The sequence below is a fragment of the Marmota marmota genome, unplaced genomic scaffold (assembly GCF_001458135.2).
Source record: "Marmota marmota marmota unplaced genomic scaffold, marMar, whole genome shotgun sequence".
Lineage (NCBI taxonomy): Eukaryota > Metazoa > Chordata > Mammalia > Rodentia > Sciuridae > Marmota > Marmota marmota.
The window spans coordinates 32,159,420-32,165,675 of NW_026000249.1; the positions used below are offsets into that span (position 1 = coordinate 32,159,420).

The window sequence follows — 6,256 nt, forward strand, 5'->3', positions numbered from 1 at the left end:
TGGGGTCCAGACCTACATCTAGTCCCTTAGGTGTCCTTTTTTAGGCAGGGCTTCCTAGACACCACACCCTGCATCATTTTTTGTTTATGTTCTTGTTACTGGCTTTAAGAGACCAGTTCAGTTGTCTTATAGAATGTTCCTTTTGCTGTTTGTTTTATTGTTTTCTTAGGCTATTGTTCAGCTTATTTCTTTAACCCCTGTACTTTCACTTAAATTAACCATGAGCCATTTGCTTAACATTTTTTTAATGCCTTCCTGGCTTATGTTCATCAGGGTTTACAAAAGTTTTTTTAGCCAGAAGAAGTTGTGCATGCCTGTAAATCTCAGAGGCTGAGGCAGGCAAATAGAAGTTGGAGGTCAGCTTGAGCAGTGTAGAGAGACCCTGTCTTAAAATGTGAAAAAATAAATAATAAATAAGCAACAACAACAACAAAAAAAACCCAAATAAGTGGCTGGGGTTGTACCTCAGTGGTAGAGCACTTGCCTGGCATGTGCAAAGCCCTGGGTTAAATCTCCAGTACCACAACAAAGCAAAATACAACACAACAAAACAAAAATTGTTTTAAATGTTTTCTCTCTTATAATGACATTTTCTTTCCTGGGACAGTTTGAGGGTAGATTACAGAAGCAGAACATTTCAGTCCTCAGTGTTCTATATACCTTTCTATATAATAAGACTATTTTCTTAAATAACTGTAAATTCATGTTTTGAATTTAGAAGTATATTTATTATATGAGAAATGCTATGCCACTGCCATTTTTGTTGGCCCAGAAGTTGATATTCTGTGGAAAAGTGTAACCGAAAGCATTGTCCCCAATGCCAATTAATGCCAATTTAATAATGAGGACATGGTTTTGAGAAAAAGCAAAAAGAAGGTGTATTGCTTTCCTAGCAAAGGAGAAACACCTAGGACTCTGTCCCAAATCCTGTGACTCCCCATCAGGAGGGGCAGTGGGTTTTAAAGAAACTTTTTAAGGGTTACAATCCAGGTGTGCTTGGGTAGGGGGTTCCAGGGTGCCAGCTGTGTGTTAGAATTCACTTGTTAATTTGGGAGATACTCACTTCCCAGATCCTCAGAAATGATAATGCTGTCTCCCTAATCTTGTTAGGGTGGGGGAAAGGGGAGAAGAGAGGAAAAAAAAACATGTTCTTAAAAAAAAAAAAAATAAGCCTTAGAGCCAAGAGGGCTATATTGAGAAGGTGAAGGGACCATTGTTACAAAATCATGGATGAGAGTATGGATAACAGTATTGAAAAGTAATTCGGAATTGGACACTATGCTTAAGCTATCTTAAGTTCTTTACCTTAAATTTCATGTGTTAAAAAAAGTGAAGGAAATGTGATAAAAATAATTCAGCACAGTTTTAAGTACTAATTCTAAGTGTAAGCACACTTAATTTGAAGTGTTTTTTTTCATTCTCATGGTACATAAATTATGATTCTTAAATTTGAAGTCTTAGATTCATTGATAATGTATTTTCATAATTTGCATGAAAATAACTTTCACCCTTGTTTTAAGGTATTTTTCTTGCACAAACAATTCTTGGTTATTGCTTATTTCTACAGATTTCTAGCTTCACTGAATACTTTTGAAAAATTGGTTGTTATTTATTTCAGTATTGTTTAGCTTAATTCTCTAACCTCCTGTTAACCACCTGTCATCTTTTGAAGCTCTTATTTCTTCTGACTTCTTTTGAAAGATCTTCTCGTTGTTATTTGTAACTTCCCTTTGTGTATACAATTTCATTTTATTTATTACGCATTGTGAATGTGTGCATTGCTTTCACTAGAAAAATGTTTGCTACTACATCTTCAAATGTTACTGATGCCCCATTTTATTCTTTCACCTCTCCAGCTGCTTTTACTTATTTATTTGGGTACTGGGTATTGAACCCAGGGATGCTTTGCCATTGAACCACCTCCCCCACGTACCCCTTCTTCTTTTTATTTTTTATTTGGAGACAAGGTCTTGCTAAGTGTTTTAGGACCTGGCTAATTTGCTGAGGCTGGTCTCTGTCTTGTAATCCTCTTGCCTCAGCCTCCTGTGTTGCTGGGATTTCAGGCGGGTACCACTGCACCCATTTCATAACTGGTTTTAGAACTATAAGACTTCACTTCCTAGTGCTTAACTTCATTTTCATATTTCCTCTGTGTTGTTGTGCTGCATTGTGAATAATTTCTAGCACACTCCCTTTTAGTTCATTCATTCTGTAGCTACAATTAATGTAAAATTTCTTTCTCTATTCTATCATGGGGTAAAGTTTTTTGTTATTTGTTTTGTTTTGGAAAGAAATTTTTTAGTGTATCATTTTATTAAATGTATCCTACATTACTGTTGAAAAGGAAAGCTCTAGGTCTCAGGTATTGGCAATTGAATTTTGCTTGTCTGTTTTTCCCTTTTAGTTTTCAGCCTTTTCCCTTTTGTTGACAGCTCAGCCATTCATTTATAAAGATAGGTTTCACATATTTTATCTAGCATTTTAATAGTTTTGTATCAGAAGGGTTTTCCAACTTATTACTTTGACCAGTTGGTCATATATTTGGAAGTGGAATGCATTGAAGACTCTTAGCTATTATACCATAATTAAGAAAATGTAAATGAAAATGCTGGGACACTTGAAAAAATACTTTAATTTGTGCTTTAGATATAAATGAAAAGCTATAAATACAAAGGAAAGAAGTTTATGGATGGCATTTAACAATATGCAGAACAAGCCTGAAGTCTTCATATTGTTTGACCTAATAATTCTACTTCTAGAACGTAGACATGATGGCTTATGTGGGATGGCACATTAGATAGGTGTGGATTCCATCTATTATAGAGACTTTAAATGGTGACTTAAAAGAAGAGAGATTTTTTTTATATCTCTGTAGTTCATAGGTAGAGATATTCATGGTGGCAAGGCAGTTTTGTTCCATGATGCTATTTAGGGCTATTGATGGTGTGTTGTCCTTGACTGCATAGTTCAAGGTTTCTTGGAGCTGGTGCTGCTCCAAAAAAAGCTGGTCAGAGGAAGAGGAAGCAGAAAGTAACAGCTTTTTTCTTTAAGGGAATTATAAGATGGCCTTCTATCCCCATTTTATTGGTGAGTCTTTAGTAATATACTTTGAGGGGGAATGTGAAATGTGAGAATAGGATGGAGAACAATAAAAAGAAACTCCACATTTTGCAAGATAGAATATATTATTATTTTTTTTAAATATTTATTTATTTATTTTTAGTTCTCGGCGGACACAACATCTTTGTTATACGTGGTGCTGAGGATTGAACCCAGGCCGCACGCATGCCAGGCAAGCGCGCTACCGCTTGAGCCACATCCCCAGCCCTAGAATATATTATTAATGCAGATTAGCTCATGTATCATTGGTAGATGGGGAAATTATGTTTATGTGATGTGGAAGTCTTATTGCCTCACTCAGTTTTTTCCCCCTGGGTAATGGGAGTATAATTATAAATGTCAGTAGAGAAAGAAGAGTTTTCAGCTTGGCTGCTATACTTGCAGCAGGAGTCATTTAGTCTAGATCTTAAGAAAATTAAGGATGATCACCTTTGGGCTGCAGATGTGCCTCAGTGGTAGAGTGCTTGCTGAATACTTGTGAGGCCCTAGGTTTGATTCCCACGACCACAAAAAAACAAAAGACAACAACAACAAATAGGGATAACTACCTTTATCCAGGACTCCCCCGACAGGGACTTCAATAGTTTTTAACGTTCTCAGCTATTTCCATTCTTTCAGGATTATCCAGCTCCACTTTAATTAAAGGATTGTTACCATTCTAACTTCATTTTTTTGTACATTTTTAATAACAACTGAGGCATGCCATTCTAATCTTCCTTCAGGCTTTTTCCAGGTACTAGTTATCATTTTGAAATTCTCTGGTTATGATGTTACATAAACCCTGTCATGTCTCATGTATATTCTTTGGGTAAATTATCTTGTGCTAGATAATTTTCATGGTGGTGTTTAGATACATTATATTCTAAATATTTTACATGTATAAATTATCTAATTGTTCATAATAACCCTGTATGAAATAGAGATACTGCTTTCTGTATTTTACAAAGATGAAGAAATTGAGATGAATTAGTTAACTTGTTTTATGAGTTTTAATAGCTAGTAAGTAAAAAGGCTGAGATTACAACCCAAGTCTAATGTCAACTACAATTTGATTTCATGATTGCTAGGACTACTATACACAGGTCTTGATAGCAGAAATTTTGCCGCAGTGCTGTAACTTTGGGCTTGATGTATATTATAAGATTTAGCTAATGTCTTTTGCTGTATTATTGGTACTAAGAAAAACCTTTTAATTATCCAAAGAGTAGTTCAGACTATATTAAGTGATTCAGTCTAAGTTGAATTAGCAAAGAATTAAATTCTTCAGTGATAACTTTATAGCAGGTTATTAGACTGTAAGGCATTGATTTAGTCAGTAGCAGACTTTTCCTAAATAATTTATATATGTCAGTTACTTTATTATAAAGATCAAAATACACCTTGGTTTCTATCTATCATTATAGACTCATATTCTGGTGGAGGAGATAATTAGTATATCTGTAATAAACATTGGTATTCATTTGTGAGTAGCAGAAAACATACTTCTCTTTGGGTTTGGAATGCGCCAGCTAATCACTTGGAAAACAGAAAGGTGAGTGTTGTTAAAGGTGGATACAAATTTGCCAAATGGAGAAATGAGTGTAGGGAAAGATGACAGTGGCTTTTTCAGGCAAAGGAAGCAATCATAGTTACAGTCAGAGAAGTGTGTAAGAATATATTTTATTCATAGATCTGCATGTTATTTGTTGTGACTGATGTGGTATCTGTGAAACTAGGACAATTCAGCAAGAGTCAAAAAATGAAGACTTTTATAAATCAGGCTAGATTATAGGAACTCTTCAGACAGAGAAGTTTAAAATTAAAAGTGTCATTTTATTTTTCTGGGGATTGAACCTAGGGGTACTTTACCACTGAGATATACCTCTAGTCCTATTTTTTATTTTGAGACAGGGTCTAAGTTTCTGGGAGTCTTGCTACTACAATGCTGAGGCTGGTGTCAAACTGAAGATCCTCCTGCATCAGCTTACCAAATTGCTGGGATTATAGGCATGTGCCTTCATGCCTGGCTTCCTTTTGAGGGTTTTGTTTTTGTTTTTTGTTTGTGTACCAGGGATTGAACCTAGGGGTCCTTTGCCACTGAGCCACATCTCTAGCCCTTTTTATTTTTTATTTTGAGACAGGTCTCATTAAGTTGCTTGGGGTCTTGCTAAATTGCTGAGGCTGGTCTCAGTCTTGCAATCCTCCTGCTTTAGCCTTCTGAGTCACCACTGCACTCGGCATTGTTTGAGTTTTTGAAAGCTCATTGGCAGTCATGTTGAAGGCAGATTGGAAAGATTGGAAATGGAGGGAGAAGTTAGAGTTGGGGAGACGAGATAACTGTTGAAATAAAACAGAAGATAGAGTTGAAGTCCGAAATAATCTATAGAAAGACAGTAGGAATGGAGAGGGGGTAGATTGAAAGGCTTTTAGATTCTAAAATGAGCTTTGTGGATAGAATGAATGTGTTTCACTTATGGGGAGGAGGTGAGAGGAGAAAAGTAGGATTAATTTTTAGCTTGGTCTACGGTTGAGGTTGTGGTACCAGTAGAACATGTGTTTGAACAGTCTATTGTTCAATCTTGGTTTCCTTTTGTTTCAGGTATTCATAGGATGTGTAGCAAGTGGAAGAAACTCAAAGGCAGTTGAAAATTCTTGCCTGGAGCTTTTGGAATGTCCTTATTACCTTCATTGACCTTTTTGGTCCCCAAAATAGCCCCCCACCTACTTTTACTGGCTTTGTGGAATAAAGTTTAGAGCAGAGAAGGACATTTGATTTTTTTTTCCAGTTTGTCATGAGTTAGTTTCTTTCTCCTCCTGAGGATTGAATCCAGGGCCTTGTACATACCAGGCAGATGACTCTACCACTGAGCCACATCTCCATCTTGAGTTTATTTCTTAAAAATATCTGAGCATAATATCTTTGAAGTTGTCTTCAAAGATGACTATTGAACTAAGGGATGCCTGATGGTAGTTATAACCAGATAACACTCCCAAATTGTCAACATTATAACAATATGTTGTCATTTAGAACCTAGTTAGTTGTCTTAGACTACATTCGGTTTAGATCATATGTAATAAAAGTTTCAGAAACCTTAATATTACTTTTATTAACATTTTCTTCTTTTCATCCCGCCTTCCTTTCCTTTGGGAAACCATT

General features: G+C 35.8%; 1 long non-coding RNA gene across 1 annotated transcript in view; it reads left to right on the top strand.

Annotated features, from left to right (window-relative positions):
• LOC125614082 overlaps positions 1-4,711 on the top strand; it is a 26,549-nt gene extending 21,838 nt beyond the window's left edge. The window contains exon 3 of the long non-coding RNA XR_007344723.1: positions 4,700-4,711. This is a non-coding gene — a long non-coding RNA (uncharacterized LOC125614082). The remainder of the gene's footprint in view (positions 1-4,699) is intronic.
• The last annotated feature ends 1,545 nt before the right edge of the window (positions 4,712-6,256 follow it).